General features: G+C 40.1%; 1 pseudogene; it reads left to right on the forward strand.

Annotated features, from left to right (window-relative positions):
* The first annotated feature begins 4,804 nt into the window (after nucleotides 1-4,804).
* Nucleotides 4,805-4,917, forward strand: LOC128367155 (uncharacterized; annotated as a pseudogene).
* Nucleotides 4,918-8,907: the final 3,990 nt, after the last annotated feature.

Consider the following 8,907-nt stretch of genomic DNA (forward strand, 5'->3'; position numbering starts at 1 on the left):
ACAAAAATTACCAAGCTCAAACTTCAGTTTTATGTGCCTCTAATGTTGAGTGGAAACTAAAGATTAGAATTTGAGATGCCATTCTTCTGACAGTCTACAAGCCTGTGTTTCATGCAGTCTCCATAGAATGATGGAAACAAAAGCTTTGGTTTTAGGAATCCAGCAAAAAACTTAACTTACACTTTCTTAAGCCTGGTGTCAAACATCGCTCTCCATGGTCAACCCTGAAACAAGAAAATACACTCCATCATTTCAATAGACAGGTGCAATGGTGCTCCTCTGAGCTCTTCACACAGTTCCTTATTTTAACATTGAGGGTGAATCTAACCACCCTATGAAGGAAACCATTTTTACCACATATATTCTGGATCCCATTATTTTGGTCATTAACCAAAGCTTTTAACCACAGATTGAAGCTTAAAACAGGTTTTAGGCCCTGCTCCTTCACCACAAGCAGTCCAGTGTGGTACATCACTGCTGATGCTAAAGGAACTGTGAACAAGACACCTAACCCTAACCCAGTCCTTCTCAAATAGTGGGGCGCGCCCCCCTGGGGGGCACTGTGCGATGCCGGGGGGGGGGGCGTCTGACCCCGGGGAACATGCTTTTTTTTACTAAAACAAAGTGTAATTGCACGTCAACTACAGTAGGTGGCAGTAGCGCTCACATTGTCAGGGAATATCCACTCGATTGTTTGTTGAAAGTTGAAAAATGCAGTGAACAAACCGAGAGATGGAAAAATATTTAACGGGGATGAAAAGAACGGCGGAGAGAAACAGAGATAATGACACAAACGAAAGTCACCCGAAAGCTAAGACGAGGAAATACGACGAAGCGTATGTAGCACTCGGCTTCACTGTGACTACGGTGGGAAACGAGGAAAGACCGGTGTGTTTACTGTGTCTTAAAATCTTGGCAGCGGACAGCTTGAAGCCAAACAAATTAAGGCGTCACTTACACACATTACACCCCAATCAGGCTGATAAGCCGCTTGAGTTTTTTCAGCGAAAACGTGCTGAATATTGCCAACAATCATCCAACTTTGTGAATGCAACTTCTGTAAACCAGCGAGTACTGTTAGCATCATATAAGATAGCGTACCAAATTGCTCGGTGCAAAAAGCCCCACACTATAGGACAAGAGCTGATACTGCCTGCAGCATTAGACATGGTGTCTGTCATGCTGGATGACCCAAGTGCTGCAAAATTAAAAACTATCCCTCTGTCCAATGACACTGTCGCCATACGTATAAATGACATTGCAAACGATCTTCAAGATCAGCTGGTTAAAAACTGAAAGACAAATGTTTTGCCTTACAATTTGATGAAGCAACTGACAGCAACAAAGACTGTTTGTTTATTGCATATGTGCATTTTGATATGACAAACTCTCTGTGTGAGGATCTACTTTTTTGTAAATATGTCAGAGACAGAGCCACGGCTGAAGAGCTATTCAAAATGCTGGACTGCTTTCTGACTGAGAATGGGCTAAAGTGGGAGAACTGCATTGGTGTTTGCAGTGATGGTGCACAGACCATGGCAGGGGTGAGAAAAGGACTTCGGACACTCATCAAGAAGGCCTCACCTAATGCTGAGTGGACAGACTGTGTTTGACACAGAGAAGCACTGGCATCAAGGCACCTTTCCTCTGAATTAAGTGAGGTTATGACTGACATTTTAGCTGTAGTCAATTTTATAAAGACCAGACCACTGAAAACAAGAGTCTTCTCTGCTATCTGTGAGGAGATGGGAGCTGAACATGAAGCTGTGCTCTTTCACAGTGAAGCAAGATGGCTGTCGCGAGGAAAAGTCTTGTCCCGAGTTTTTGAGCTCAGAGAGCAGATAAAAATGTTTTTGGAGCAGGAGCAGAAGTATGAAACCGCAGCAAAATTTAGTGATGAGAACTTCCTGGTGAGACTGGCCTACCTGAGTGACATATTTGGAAAGCTAAATGAACTAAATCTGCAGCTTCAAGGGAAAGATAAACACCTCCCTCAGGTCACAGACAAGATCAGCTCTTTCACTCGAAAGCTAGCAATGTGGGGCAGACGACTCGAAGAAGGAAATACTGATTCATTTGAGAACCTGCAGGAGTTTGTTAACACCACTGACTGTGATGCCACCTCAGTGATTCCATGTATCCAGCAGCATATCTCATCACTGATTGGATTCTTTAAAAAGTACTTCCCTGAAAACAGTTCCCAGTATGACTGGGTGAGAGATCCTTTCAATGCATCAGCTCCAACTGGTTTCAGCTCTGCAGAGGAGGACCAGTTCATTGACATGACATCTGACTCCACACTGACTGAGCTTCCCATCACAGACACTCAGTGAATTCTGGCTGAGTGTAGAGAGGCAGTATCCACTCCTAGGACAGAGGGCCATGGGTATTCTTCTGCCTTTTGCAACATCTTATCTTTGTGAGACTGGCTTCTCTGCTGTTGCTGCACTGAAGACCAAGTACAGGTCCCAGCTAAACATTGAGCAGGAGCTGAGAGTTGCAGTATCATGCTTCAAACCCCGCTTCGAAAAGCTGTGCACTGCAAAACGTGCTCATTGTAGCCATTAATCCTCATGGGCACAAATTGTTTTATTCATTTTTGTTTCATAGATTTCCTGTTGAGAGGAGTTAGTTGAATACTTGAAAAGAAAAATAAGTTATTAGCCATTGGGGTATTTATTTATTTTGCTTTTATGTTAAAATGTTGATATGTGAAAAATGAGTTAAAAGAGTCTTTGTTTGAGAATCTGTGGTCCAAAAGAGTTTATGTTTTTCACTTTTCAATCTTGTTCTGCAAAATATCGAAAAACTCTGAATTAAATTTTACCAAAAGGTTTGTTTAAGATAGTAGGTTGAAATGTTTTCTGCTTCCGAGGAGGGACGTACAGAAAATTAATTGAGAAGCACTGCCCTAACCCAACATTGCCAAACTTGGCTCTAACTTTTAGCCACTTGAGGCAACATGGATTGTACAGTTCCAATCAAAAGTTTGGACAGACCTACCCATTCCCTTGATTTAGAAATGGTCTAAAATGTGTCTAAGCTTTTGACTGTCACTGTATTACATGGTCTGAAGAAGCCAGCAGGACCACAGCATCCGTAAACAACAGAAATACATTGTGACACCCACACACTAGTCCCTACAGTCTCCACATTTCAGCTACACACTGAGATTCCTTTCATTAACATCACAACACACTTGTTTGTGATGACACAGGTTGACAGTAAGATGGGTAAAAGGCTTTCCAAAGGGTAGACCTCTATCAAACAGTGACTAAAAATGCTGGAGGTTCTCTCCATACCTCAGAGTGTCAAGTTTCCAATGTGGATTCTCAAGTCAACATGACAGTCAAGATATGCTCCTATTCTGTTAGTCTGGACAGACTTTGTTGTTAAAACTGCAACCATGTACCTCAACAACTGTCTGGCTACAACTACACTAGTATCTCTCTGTCTTTTCCGCTGTCTCTTTACTTGCAGTTTGTAACAAAAGGCCTGTGTGAAAAAGTCTTTCACATGACTACCTTCCATCACACGTGATATTAAGTTATATGACACAGGTTGACAGTATGATGGGTAAAAGGCTTTCCAAAGGGTAGACCTCTATCAAACAGTGACTAAAAATGCTGGAGGTTCTCTCCATACCTGAGAGTGTCAAGTTTCCAGTGTGGATTCTCAAGTCCAGCAGAGAGCAGTTTTACTCCCATGTTTCCCAGGTGATTGTAGTTCAGGTCCAGTTCTCTCAGATGGGAAGGGTTGGACCTCAGAGCTGAGGTCTGTGATCTGACAGCCTGACAGCAGAAATGGAGACTAATGAATGAATTAACAAATGAATGGGAAACTGAAATGTATTTAGTCTGTTAGGCTTTAACAGCAGTGATGCAGTGATTAGATAATAGAACTAAATATCCTCATGATGACACAATAATACATGATTGCCAGAAGCTATGCCAAAGATTGGCAACAGAAGCAGTCACAGAAAATACTATAAAGGTTGGTCCTTTGTTCAGTGATAATGTTCTAAATTTAAATAGAGATTTAAAGAGTTATCTGATGAACACATTGAATCCTGACCAGAGACTCTCCAGTCTACAGTTGGGACTCTCTAGTCCAGCAGAGAGCAGCTTCACCCCTGAATCCTGCAGGTCATTGTTACTCAGGTCCAGCTCTGTCAGACTGGAGGACTTTGAGCTGAGGACTGTTGCCAAAGCTAACAGCTTCTCTCTGATAGGTTGCAGCTACTCAATCTGAGAACATAAGAAAGTGCAAAAATACATTAAAGGATAGGTGCAGGTTTTATTTGTCTGTCTTAATACAATACAGATTTGCTGGATCAGTTTCTCATTCAAGTGAATGGGAAGGTGTGTCCAAAGTTGTGAATAAGAAAAACTTGATTTATTTTCATAGTTCGGGCCATTGGTTCTATCAGTTATGATAACATAGAACTCAGGAAACATGCAACTAGGTCCAAAAAAAAGTTCTACCAAGCCATTTGGAGGTAAAACAGAAACATAATCTTGGAGAGCTGAAATATTCCTAAAGATTAGCTGTAGGTAATCAATTTTTCATGAATACAAAAAAAAAAAAAAAAAAAAATCATATACGTATTCATTGGATCTAATGCAAATCACATATAAACGATTTGATAACAGAACCAGATGTGCAGTTTTGTGATATCCCAAATCAATCCCCTAGCTATACACACATTATATTATGAATGTTAATATTATTTCCTTCAATGACACGGACGGGTATAACGGGCCCTGGCGTAGCTTTAAATGGGCTTTCTGCAGCCTGTTTCATCACTTACGGCCATACCACCCTGAACACGCCCGATCTCATCTGATCTCGTAGCAGGGTCGGGCCTGGTTAGTACTTGGATGGGAGACTGCCTGGGAATACCAGGTGCTGTAAGCTTTTTCCTCTCAGCTGTCATGAGCCCACTAGTCTTGAATTGAGCAGTGTGTCCAAACCTTTGACTGGTACTGCACATTACATCCATATGAATAAAACAAATAATATACGTATACATATTCATAGGACTAGAGAGCAAGGAGTATTCCCAATACTGAACAACAGCCAAGAAGTGTCCTGGACAACAGCCACATATTATAGTTTTAGATCTTCCTGTATCATTGTATCTTAATGTTTAAAATTTGGCATTTTTTTCTTTCTCTCATCAATGTTCATTCTGTAACTAAATGTAATGTCCAATGAAATATCAGCTATAGCCTTACTTAGATGTAGACTAATCAGTTGTTGTGATTTTATGAGTCATCCACACATTGATCTCATCAAGGTAAGGCTATAGCCTTACTTAGACGTAGGGGCTGTAGTAAGGCTATAGCCTTACTTAGATGTAGGGGCTGTAGTAAGGCTATAACCCCTATCCTGTGAAATAAATCCAGATTACATCAGTGTAACAGCATTACCTCTGAACTGACACTGGCTCTACATATAATGTGAAAACTGCATCTGGTCATAATTAAATCTGACTTATGAACACACATATGTGACTAAAATGGTTGTAATTTCAAGCCCTGAAAAATATTACCTAATTACATAAATTACAGTTATATTAAGGTACTCATGAAAATATTTGGGCCAGGCTAATTTGTCTTAGGCCTATATATCTCTCTCTTGGCTATCTCCACTTTCCAATCATTACTCTCCTAAATAAAAGCTCAAGTTAAATAAGTCTTATATGGCGCACTTGGACTGAAATGTTTCATATTTCATATTCATATCAAGTTCCATAAAATTCCAAGACTGTCTGCATCACAAATGACTCTATCCTGTGAAGTCCTTTAGACTCACCTTTCCAGTAGTAGAGGTTTCTCCCCTCTCACTCTCTCTCTCTCTCTGCCCTGACTCCTACAGGTCAATAGGGGTGGTGGAGTGAAGGATTATTATTATTATTATTATTATTGTTATTATTATTATCATTCTAATTGTCATTATTATTATTATTATTATTATTATCCACATAATCATAGGTGAATGAGCTCAGCTTTTGTTTCACTGTGTGCATCTGATGCTGGAGCTGATGCTCCAGAAGGAAGTCACCCTAAAGATAGTATATGGTAAAAAAGAGTGCACACCTAACTCTATAAACAACCAGGACCTTCACAGTGCATTTCAGACTAACTAGCTAGCTAAGCAGCAGCGTTCTTTTAGAGCTGAAATGTAACTTTTGACCTCAAAACAACAAAGGTAAGACGTGCACAGAGATCGTCTATACAGCACGCATCTCACGCTGCCTCTTGTACAGGGGGCTCTCTCCTACAGAGTGTGCAAGGCTGCAAGCCAGGTTTTTATTTGTCAAACAGGGAGCATTTGGTAATTACGTGGGACTTTCTGCTGTTAGCTGGGGGGCTGGAGTTAACTTATTGTTACTATCAGTAGTGATGAATACTACTTACTCTCTTGAAAAAATTCCGTATATCCATTCTTGTTCACACTCTTCTCCTAACGCTGCTCTAGTCGGTTCTGTGTGCTGTGTGCTCCGCTCCCGGTACCCACATGCTGCCAGTACCTAGTGCAACCTAGGTTTCAGGGAAAACGTGGACTGGATTTCAGTGATGTGGGCGTGCTCTATATGAACAAGTGGAATGGATTGGATAACGACGCACTGACTCTGACTCTACCATACAGTCTATGCTCTCTACCTTCCTCTATGAAGTGAAGGGAAACTAAGATTTATGATCATATTTAAGTTAATAATGACTGGTTATATGATCATTTATTTAAAGTCATATTCTGGCCACATTATATTGAATTTGTGGGCCCTTTATTGTAAAAAAAAATATATTTATTAATTTTTTAAAATAAATGAACATAAAATTATCTTCAGCCCCCCTAAAATAGGCCAAATGACACCACTGATGAGAGAGGCTGAGAGGTTGCTGGAGCTGACATAACATCTGTGTCTGGGATGCCTTTAAAAAGAATAAATACAGACCCATTATCAGTCTTATGCCATTGTTACTGGATAACTGAGAAGACTGATGAGATGGCTACAGTAATGTGCAATGTTAAACTTTCATATACAGTTGGATTGTAACAACTGTGTGGAGAAAATATGTGCTGATTTTATTTTTGTTTTGGAAATCACCAGACCTTGATTTTTTCAGCTGAATTAAACAGACATCATATTATATATACTGGATAACATGCTGCTCTAAATTAAGAGTTTTCAAATACTGGATCAATAAAGTAAATCTGTTTATCTATGTATCAATCTGTTTATGTATGTATCAATCTGTTTATCTATGTATCAATCTGTTTATCTATGTATCAATCTGTTTATGTAATAAAACACAACGGAGTAAAAACTAGCAGGAGTTATCTGTTCAGGTTGATTTTACACAACTACAGTGAGAAGAGTTGAAGCTAATGATAACATAGCATGTTAGCCTGCGTATCACTCCAAATAATCTTATTGTGATAGACAGTCTGTGTTTATATGTCTTCATGACTGTAAACACTTTGAAAGCAGTGAACAAACACCAGATACACAGCAGCTACGTGGTTACGTTAGCACGCTGCTAACGTTAGCTGCTAAGCTAACGTGCAGAGAGTCAAACAGCTGTAGTAACAACTCTGCTACTTTACAGATAACATCACAACAACAACATATCATGACTAACTAGACAGTGAGCTGAATGTCAGCAGGTAACCTGACAGTTTATGTGAAGCAGAGCTGTTACTCTGTGAGTAACAGCTCTGCTCCGTCTTCACTCTCCGGTCCTTCGCCGGGTCTCCGTCGGCCCCTTCGCAGGGTCTCCGTCAGTCCCTTCACAGGGTCTCCGTCTGTCCTTCGCATGGTCTCTGTCTGTCCCTCCACCGTTAGAAAACCACACTGATGTGTCCGTGGGTCCTTGTCTGGGCAAAGTCCTTCTTTTATATTAAATGTTCTTCTAACTTTCTCCTCTCTGGATGTTCCTTGGTCAACTCTCCTTCTCCACTATGTTTGTACCAGACGTTTCTCGCCCCCACTGCGTGCACTATGTATTTTTCATTATAACTTTTTAATAACGTAGCCTAGCCTATTTACCCGTCATCTCTTGTTAAACATTTCAATAAGAGAATCAGCTGGTTACATGGATTCTATTATTGTAACAGTAATTTATTAATTTAGATTTAGAATCATAACATGACATTCAGCAAGAGAGCTGCGTCCCATGGTTTAAAATGCAATGGATAGCAATATCCTTAACTATTCGACTGCCGAAACATTGCTATACAGTTAAGAGTATTTATTAAAATTTAAATTACGATAACTGTTTTTAGGATTATTTAAGATTAATTATACATAAATATGCTGGCGTCTTAAATAGGTGATGATTCAAATAGCTGGCTAATATGGTCAATTGGTCAGAGACATTATAATAAGAGGAGACATATCACTGAAAAAATCTTCCATTGAAATGCATAGGGAAACTATGTCCCGCCTCTTCTGGTGCCGTTGCTCCAATCATTTTGCTGGTCCTACGCGGTCACGTTTTTTGCGACACTTGGAAGTCATTTTCAACAGAGACATTTTAAAACACATGATCAGCAGTTTATACTACTTTGTGTACATATATTTTGTAATGCTTTATCCAAAATTGTGGCATGATCTGGGAAAGTTGACTGTGAGCAAACTCCTGTCTCTGCTGTGAGCGTAAGATGACGTCTTGCTGTCAGTGCCTGCCGTAAATGAAGACTGTCGTGAAGTATTGCGCATGCGCAGTCCAAGATTGCCTGTAAGGAAAAAGGCTTTTAAAACGTTAATTTGATACCAAACCATCAAACCCTTTCAGCGATTATAGTTTTATTTTCATCGTGATTTTTATGTCCCTTAGACCTCGGAAAATGGAGATACAGCTCTCTCCCTATTCATTTAGATAGCCGGTTGGTCTTCCT

Source organism: Scomber japonicus, chromosome 10, assembly GCF_027409825.1.
Source record: "Scomber japonicus isolate fScoJap1 chromosome 10, fScoJap1.pri, whole genome shotgun sequence".
NCBI classification, from domain to species: Eukaryota; Metazoa; Chordata; class Actinopteri; order Scombriformes; family Scombridae; genus Scomber; species Scomber japonicus.